The sequence below is a fragment of the Carcharodon carcharias genome, chromosome 12, assembly GCF_017639515.1.
Source record: "Carcharodon carcharias isolate sCarCar2 chromosome 12, sCarCar2.pri, whole genome shotgun sequence".
NCBI lineage: Eukaryota > Metazoa > Chordata > Chondrichthyes > Lamniformes > Lamnidae > Carcharodon > Carcharodon carcharias.
The window spans coordinates 150,024,946-150,034,785 of NC_054478.1; the positions used below are offsets into that span (position 1 = coordinate 150,024,946).

Here is a 9,840-nt window from a genome sequence, read left to right on the forward strand (position 1 = left end):
ATATTTCATAACGTCCAGCAAAAATTTATCCCGGTCAAAAAGGAGGGCTCGATGAGAAGGATGAACCACCCATGGTTAACAAAGGTGGTCAAGGAGAGTTTCCAATCAAAAACTAAGGCATACAAAGTGGAGAAAACTAGTGATAGGCCAGAGGATTGGGAATTTTTAGGAACCAGCAGCAGATGACTAGAAAACTAATAAAGAGGGAGAAAATTGATTATAAAAGTAAATTGATAAGAAATATGAAAACAAACAGCAAGATCTTCTACAGGTATATAAAAAGAAAGACAGTAGCTAAATTGAGTGTGGGACCCTCGGAGGATGTGACTGGAGAATTGATAACAGGGAACAGGGGAACGGAAGATAATTTAAACCAATATTTTGCCTCGGTCTTCATGGTGGAGGACACTATAAACATCCCAAAGATATCAGATAAGCAAGGAGCTAATGGGAGGAAAGATCTTGTAACAGTATCTGTCACAAGGGACAAAGTATTTGACAAACTAATGGGACTAAAGACAGACAAGTCTCCAGGACCTGATGGCCTGCATCCAAGGATTTTAAAAGAAGTGGCTGCAAAGATAGTGGAGGCACTGGTCGAGATATTCCAGAACTCTCTGGATTCTGGGAGGGTCCCAGGGGATTGGAAAATGATGCCCCTGTTCAAGAAGGGAGGGAGACAAAAAGCAGGAAACAATAGGCCAGTCAGCCTAACATTTGTCATTGGGAAAATGCTAATGTTCATGATTAAGGAAGAAATAACAGGACATTTAGAAAAACTTAAAGCAATCAGTGTCAACATGGTTTTGTGAAAGGGACAAATTGACAAATTTGCTAGAGCTCTTTGAGGATATAACAAGCAGAGTTGATAAAGGGGAATCAGTAGATGTGGTGTATTTGGATTTCCAGAAGGCGTTCGATAAGATACCATATTAAAGGTTATTGCACAAGATAAGAGCTCACGGCGTTGGGGGTAATGTATTAGCATGGATTGAGGATTGGTTAACACACAGAAGACAGGATTAATGGGTCTTTTTCAGGTTGGAAAGACGTAACTAGTAGAGTGCCACAAGGATCTGTCCTAGGGCCTCAATTATTTACTATCTATATTGATGACTTGGAGGAGGGGGACAGAGTGTAATGTATCCAAATTTGTTGATGATACATAAATAGGTGAGAGGGCATGTTGTAATGAGGACATAAGGAATCTGCAAGGGGACATAGATAGGTTGGGTGAGTGAGCGAAAGCATGTCAGATGGAGTTTAATGTAGGAAAGTGTGAGGTCATGTACTTTGGTAGGAAAATCAACAGGCACACTACTGTTTAAATGGAGAGAGACTCCAAAAAAAGTGCAGCACAGAGGGATCTGGGGGTTCTTGTGCGTGAAACACAAAAAGTTAGCGTGTAGCTGCAGCAAGTAGTTAAGAAGGCAAATGGAACTTTGGCCTGTATTGCTAGGGGGTTGGAGTTTAAAAATAGGGAAGTCTTGTTACAGCTGTATAGGGTGTTGATGAGGCCACATCTGGAGTACTGTGTACAGATTTGATCCCCGTATTTAAGAAAGGATATACTCATATTGGAGGCAGTTCAAAAGAGATTCACTGGGTTGATTCCTGGGATGAAGGGGTTGATTTATCAAGAACGGCTAAACAGGTTAGGCCTTTATTCATTGGAGTTTAGAAAAATGAGGGGTGATCTTATTGAAACGTACAAGATTCTGAGGGGGCTTGACAGGGTAGATGTTGAGAAGATGTTTCCACTAGTGGGGGAATCTCAAACTGGGGGCCATAGTTACAGAATAAGGAGACACTCATTTAAAACTGAGATGCGAAGGAATTTCTTCTCTCAGAGGTTAGTGAATGTCTGGAATTCTACCCTAGAGAGTTGTGGAGGCTAGATCACTGAAAGTATTGAAAGAGGAGGTAGATAGATTTTTGAAATATCAGGGAGCTGAGGGGTATGAGGAGCTGGCAGGAAAGAGGAGATGAGGCCTGGGGCAGATCTTATTGAATGGCGGGGGCAGGCTTGAGGGGCTGAATGCTCCTGTTTCTTATGTTCTTATTTTTTATTACAACAATGCCTACACTTCAAAAAGTATTTCATTGGCCTGAAAGCACTTTATGATGTCCTGAGATCATGAAAGGTGCTATAAAAATGTAAGTCTTCCTTATCTGCTGGCCAAACTAAGAGTGACAACGTCACACTGGGTACAGTTTAAAACTGGTTCACGCCCACTCCATTTTGGGGCTTCTTACATCGACAAAAGTAGCCAATGGGAATGAAAGGCCTTTTACCCACTGGGAGCGGGTGAGGATTCAAGGTCAGGATTGTTAACGCCTGCAGAGTCAAGAAGAAGCAGTCAAGTCAACAATACTCACGGAGGACATTGCAACGCACCACCAGTCACTTCAGAGCCAGCGAGCAGGACAGAGAAAGAATAGGAAGGAATTTGGGGAAGCGGGGCATGTCTCAGGGAAACATTTGAAAGAAAGGAGAGAGGAGGCAAAGCGTAAATATTTAGTGGAAGTTCCAAGGCAATGAAGGTCCTGGGGCTGATGGCGGGGCAGAGAGACTGTGTAGTTGACCGGGGTCGAAGAAGCAGAGGGTGTAAGTGTCAGTGCAGCAGGACAGAGACAGAGAGGATCAAGAGTGTGGAAGGGACCTGTAGATATGGATGGACATTTGAAAGTCGGCTGTGCTGATGGAAGGGGATCCGATGGGAATCATGAGGACAGGGGGCATAGGTGAGTGGGATTGAGGTGAGTGGCAGAGGGGTGGGTGATTTTGAATTTAAATTCACTCACAAAGTAATTGTGGGATAAAAATCAAGCAACAGTGACCAGGAAACGATCGGATTGTCATAAAAACCCACCTGCTTCAAGGAAGGAAGTTTCTCTGGCCTCAATGTGATTTTAAACCCAGAGCAATACGATGGTTTCTTTGTGACCCTCTCTGTTAAGACCTAGCAAGCTGGGCAGTCAGGAATGGGCAAACAATGGTGGCTCTGCCTACCTGTCAGCTAATGATGACAATTGGCATTTATCATCCCTGAGTCAATGTGATCAAGGTACTGTTGTCACCCAACTAAACATTGGAGACCATTGTTCATGCACAAAGTGCTGGTAAGATTATGAAGATCCACCTAGAGACAGCTGGCAGGAACAATAGCTTTTCCAATGCCTTTCCTTTCCTTTTAGGGGAAGTGCAGTTTAACAGAAGCATTTTACTATGTTGGTGGTTACCTTTGATGAGAAGCAGATGTGTGATAGTCAGGGATCTGTTGTAGCGACCGAACAGTGTGGATAATCTTTGGATTCTGTCAGGATCTGACACAATCATAGATTGTTTTAAGGCAGGCCCTGGACACTATCCAGGCTTGGGCTGACAAGTGGAAAGTAACATTCGCGCCACACATGTGCCAGACAATGACCATCTCCAACAAGAGAAGGTCCAACCATCACCCTTTGATGATAACTGGCATTACCATCACTGAATCCCCCACTATCGACATCCTGGGGGTTATCATTGACCAGAACCTGAACTCGACAAGCCATATAAATACTGTGGCTACAAGAGCAGTTCAGAGGCTAGGAATGCTGTGGAGAGTAACTCACCCTCCTGGCTCCCCTAGGCCTGTCCACCATCTACAAGGCACAAGTCAGGAGTGTGATGGAACACTCCCCACTTGCCTGGATAAGTGCAGCTCCTACAACACTGAAGAAGCTGGACACCGTCCAGGACAAAGCAGCCCCGCTTGATTGGCCCCCCATCCACAAACATTCACTCCCTCCACCACCGACACACAGTAGCAGCAGTGTGTACCATCTACAAGATGCACTGCAGCAAACCACCAAGGCTCCTTTGACAGCACCTTCCAAACCCACGACCACTACCATCTAGAAGGACAAGGGCACCTGTAAGTTCCCCTCCAAGTCACTCACCTTCCTGACTTGGAAATATATCGGCCGTTCCTTCACTGTCGCTGGGTCAAAATCCTGGAACTCCGTCCCTAACAGCACTGTGGGTGTACCTATACCACATGGACTGCAGCGGTTCAAGAAGGAAGCTCACCACTGCCTTATCAAGGGGCAATTAGGGACGGGCAATAAATGCTGGCCCAGCCAGCGAAGCCCACATCCCATGAATGAATAAAAAATGCCTATGTGCCTGTTACCTTGATAGGTTTGTATTTGGGCAGTACCAATGGCTCCTATCTGTACAGATACTACCACAGGCAACAAGGGGTGCCAGATTTATGATGGAAGAGCCAGTCTCGCCAGCCGCCAGTCCTGCCAACTCTCTCACGTGGCAGACTGCCCCGCTGTAGACTGCACTATGACTAATGAGTGACTGGAAGAACTAGAGGCATTCGAGCGCGCACCATGCAGATGCCTTGTGAAGACAATAGACGCCTGATCCTTCCTTCCTCCCTCCCCACTATCAGTACTTTCAATGTTTATATTGTATACGCTGCTGCTTTTCTCAATAACACAATCTTTTATTTTCAGATAAAGAGGAGCCTTTTATCCATTCTGTCTGGACTGAGTGTGCCACCCAGGTTTTTAACTGTAACCAAGCAAGCGATGCTATGAATGCCACAAAATCCTTTCATAACACAGCTCTTGTGACTCTTTCCATCAATGAACAGATTCAGTGAGAGGAACAGTAGTACCATAACTTAGCATGTCCAGTGTTAGAGCACTTGCACATTGGTGTATGGCAGGGGAAAGTGCCAGCAGCATCATCCTTCGATGATCCTTACTAGAGTCTGACATTAGATCTGTTTTAGATCTGTTTGATCAGGAGACATGGTAAACCGCCCAGTTATTGGTTATGACCTATCAAGCAAACTAGAGATGAGAAGGACTTCTCCCATGCCACCCACACATCTCGTAGTGAGTATATAGAACGGATTCTCATAATATCAATTCACAACTTTACAAAGAAAATTTGCATTTACGTAGCGCTTCAGCACATCCCCAGGACATCCCAGAGTATTTTACAAGTGGTGAGTTACTTACTGGAGCACAGCCATTACTGCCAGGTAGTCTAGGCACAACCTTGTCCCTAAAGAAGAATGACCAGCTGACATGTTTGAGGGAGAAATGTTGGCCAGGCCATCAATAGAATTCCCACTCTCCCACAAGTAATTCCAGTGAATTTTTTGTATCCACCTGAATTGGTAGATCCTGGTTTAAATCTTACAAGAAGGACCATGCCTCCAACTGTGCAGCACTCTGTAGTAATTATGGTTTTATTTAGTCTGTAATGTACCTTTAAGAATAATACTTGTTTGGCAAGATCACATGATCTGTAGTAACCAATAGGAGAGTAGCACGGGCTACCTCAGCAGTTAGAGATAGAGTTGGAGTTGAAAGCACACTTGCTGCTGAGTATATCGTAAATAAACTTAATGTTTCCACCCAAGAAGTGTCTGCAGATCAACTCTATCACTAATAGTACAACTTGGCCACCCTACAACAAACTGGTGATGAGGATAAAACAGGATTGAACAGGAGGAATCAAGTTACAAAGAAATCAGCACTGTGATTGTAAGTAGCAAACTCTGTTAGAATTGAGGAAGTTATCCCCTCTCAAAATGCCACAATTTAGGAGAATTGATCCCTTTGAACCTGCCACAGATGATTGGTCTCAATACATAGAATGCCTCACATTCTTTTTTCAAGTGAGCGAGATTACGGGGGAAGAGAAGAGGCGAGTGATTTTCTTGAGTACTTGTGGGAGCAAAACCACTTGATTCGAAGTTTGACAGCACCCAGTGCCCCAGGTCTGAAGAATTTTGGTGAATTGTTGGACCTTGTGAAGGGTCATTTTCAACCCAAGCCCTCAATCACGATGCAGAGGTTCAGGATTCATTCGCAAAATAAAGCCCCAAGTGAGACAATTGCACACTACATGGCAAATTTAAAGCAGCTAATGGAACATTGTGAGTTCAGTACGACTTTGAACAACATGCTCAGAGAGCGTTTAGTGTGTGGTGTGAAAGAGGACACTATTCAGAAAAGATTATTGTCCAAAGTGAATCTAGATTTCAAGAAGGCGCTAGAGATAGCGCTGGCCATGGAAACGCAGTAAGAGATTGAAAAGCAATACAGGGTGTGCAAAATGGTCCCGTACTCCACATCCGGCAGGAAACCTCAGCTGAAAGAGGCGTGAAAAAGCGAGACTCTGCCGAGAAGCGGGAAACAGCCCCCGGTAGCCAAAGAATAAAGAAAAATAACTTAGCAGTGAAATTGAAGAATAATTTTAATAGAGGTGGAAACAATCAGTCTTTTAGCGATTGGCAGTTTAAAAAAATCGAACACTACTATTGTCACAGGAATGGACATATAATGAGGCAGTGCAAGGAAAGATTGAAGCAGGCTTGTAAACAAAAGAAAAATCCCAATGAAATCTACAATGTAGAAGAGCCTGAAACAACAAATTCAGACATTTACTCATTGTTTAATCTGAAAGTTGGAAAGACAGAACCGATATTTGTCACAGTGAAAGTAAATGGTAAACCTGTTAGAATGGAAGTGGACACAGGAGCTTCCAACACAGTAATTGGGGAACATACCTTCAGATATCTGAATAATGGTGAACATCAATTAAGTTTAGAAGAAGCAGCCACCAAACTAAAAACATATACAGGTGAAGATATTCAAGTAAAAGGCGTAAGCAGAGTAACTGTCCATTATGGAAGCCAATCGGTAAAGCTACTCTTGCTGGTGGTAGCAGGTGAAGGGCCAAACCTCCTGGGGTGAAATTGGTTAAAGGAGATTAATTTTGAATGGGCTGAAATTTTCCAGTTGAGTGCAAGTGGGTTACCAGAGCTACTTAGAAAGTACGCCATTGTCTTCAAGGACAAACTGGGGAAAATCCAGGGCCTGCAAGCCAAGATTCATGTGGATTTGGAAACAACCCCTCACTTCATGAAGGTGAGACCGGTGCCATGTGCCCTGCAAGAAAAAGTCAACATTGAACTGGACACCCTAGAGAAACTGGGCGTTATATAACCTGTTCAGTTCTCAGAATGGGCAGCACCCACAGTCCCTGTCTTTAAACCCAACCAAAGCATCTGAATTTGTGGAGACTACAAACTGACAGTTAATAAAGTAGCTAAACTAGACAGGCACCCCATTCCAAAAATCAAAGATCTGTATGCCAAGTTGGCAGGAGGGACAATGTACACAAAGCCTGACATGAGTCATGCTTATCAACAATTAGAGTTGGATAATGCCTCCCAGGAATTTGTCACAATTAATACCCACAAAGGGTTGTACCAATATACACGATTGCATTTCATTGTCTCCTCCGCTTGTGCCATCTTTCAGAGACCAATGGAAAGCTTACTGCAGGGACTGCCCCAGGTTGTGGTCTATTTAGAAGGTGTATTGGTGACAGGATTCACTGAAAAAGAGCATTTGGTAAACTTAGAAGAAGTCTTAAAATGTTTCTTGTAAGTTGGAGTGTGTTTAAAAAAGATAAGCACATGTTCCAATCGAGGGAGGTGATCTATTTGGGTCACTGGGTAGATTCACAGGGCCCCCACCCTTGAGGAGAAAGTGAGAGTCATAAGAGAGGCATCTGCACCAAAGAACGAGTCAGAGCCCAAATCATTCCTAGGAATGATCAACTATTATGGGTGATTCTTACCCAATTTGTCTACAGTGCTGGCCCCCCCTGCATTCTCTACTCAAAAAGAACCAACATTGGTCTTGGGAGGGGCCCCAGGAAGAAGCTTTCATAAAGGTGAAACAATTGTTGCACTCGTCCAATCGATTAGTGCATTATGGCCAGAGGAAAGGATTGGTGCTGACATGTGACACATCTCCCTACAGAGTGGGAGCCGTGCTCTCTCATTGGATGGATGACAGCACGGAACGGCCAATAGGATACATATCAAGAATGTTCACCACAGTGGAAAAGGGAAACTCACAGATAGAAAAAGGCCTGTCCATCGTCTTTGCTGTCAAGAAATTTCACCAATAAATACACGGCCATCATTTTATAATCGTTTCAGACCACAAACCATTGCTCGGATTGTTTGGTGAGGACAAGGCTATACCACCCATAGCCTCAGCAAGATGGGCTTTAATTCTGGCAGTATACGAATACACTTTCGTACACAGGTCTGGCAATCAAATCGCAAACACCGATGCCCTTAGTCATTTGTCTCTACAAGGAAATGAGGAGCGTGTCCCAGTTCCACAGGAACTTGCTTTATTGTTAAACTTCTTAAATCCCTCCCCTGTCTGTGCTCGACAGATCAGAGACTGGACTCAGTCTTATCTCAGGTACGAGAACAAGTGCCACATGGTTGGTCACAGGAGCCCGTATCTGATGAAATGAAACTGTACTTCAACAGAAGACATGAAATAACCAGTCAGGATGGCATCTTATTGTGGGGAGCACGAGTGATAGTTCCTCCAAAGGGAAGGGAGCCACTGTTAATTGAAGTACACAGTGTACATCCAGGAATTTCCCGAATGAAGACCATAGCACACAGCTGTCTATAATGGCCTGGGATGGATAGTGAAATAGAGAGTTTAGTAAAGCACTGTGTACAATGTCAGCAACTGAAAAAGTTGCCAGTGACAGCTCTGTTACACCCATGGGAGTGGCCAGGTAGACCCTGGGTGTGGTTACACATTGACCATGTTGGACCTTTCCTGGGAACAATGTTTCTGCTCATTGTCGATGGCCATTCAAAATGGTTGGATGTATATGAGGTGAAGTCACCAACATTGGCTGCTACAATTGAGAAGCTACATCAGAGTTTTGCCATTCACGGACTACCAGAAGTAGTCGTTTCCAATAACAGCACAGCATTTATGAGTGCTGAGTTTCAACGGTTTATCAGGCTCAACGGTATCACTCATGTGCAAACTGCACCGTACCCAACCCTCCTCAAACAGACTGGCCGAAAGAGCGGTTCAAATATTCAAGACAGGCATGAAAAATCTAACTGGTGATTCCTTGGCAACCAAGCTAGCACGCTTCCTTTTTCATTACAGGACCACCCCTCACACAACAACAGGTGTCACACCTGCGGAGTTATTCTTGAAACACCGTCTCAGGGTGAGATTGAGTTTAATAACGCCGAATTTAGAGGGGAAGGTGGGAAGGAGTCAGGTAAGCCAGAAAACTAGACATGACTGGCATAGTCGCTAGAGGAAATTTACCATGGGAGAGTCACGAAGGATGGCCCGAAGCACTTTACAGCCAAGAGGACCACCTTCCTGAGCCAGTGTGCAGATCTCCAGGATCGGCGGAGAGTTCCCTATATGGAAAATCCTATCCCAGTGTGAGAAACCGTGTGCTGGAGATAGAGGACAGCAATATCTTAAAGGGACAGGCCCTGTGGTTTTGTGACACGGCACTTCTCTTTTTGACAGCACATCTGTGAGTGGTTCAGTCTGCCAATGCCTTCGTCACCTCTGGACTTGGCTATTCCAACACAATCCTGCCTGACCTCCCACAATCGACCCTTGAGCTCATCCAAAATTCAGCTCCCGTGTCCATATTCACACCAAACAGTCCACCCCTGTCCCCACTGACCTACATTAGCTCCTTGTTAACCAATGCATCAATATATCCTTGTTTTCAAATCCCTTGTGTCCCCCCCATGTCTGTAATCCCCTCCAGCTCCACAGCCCTCTGAGATATTTCTGCTACCCTAACTCCTGTCGCTTGATCCCTGATATTAATCGTTCCACCATTGGTGGCTGTACCTTCAGCTGCCTGGACTCTAACCTCTGGAATTTCCTCTCTGCCTCTCTGTCTTTCTTCCTTGAAGATGCTCTTGGAAACTTACCCCTTTGACTGAGCTTTTG

General features: G+C 44.5%; 1 pseudogene; it reads left to right on the forward strand.

The window, feature by feature from the left end:
• The first annotated feature begins 6,312 nt into the window (after window positions 1–6,312).
• Window positions 6,313–9,109, forward strand: LOC121284743 (annotated as a pseudogene).
• The last annotated feature ends 731 nt before the right edge of the window (window positions 9,110–9,840 follow it).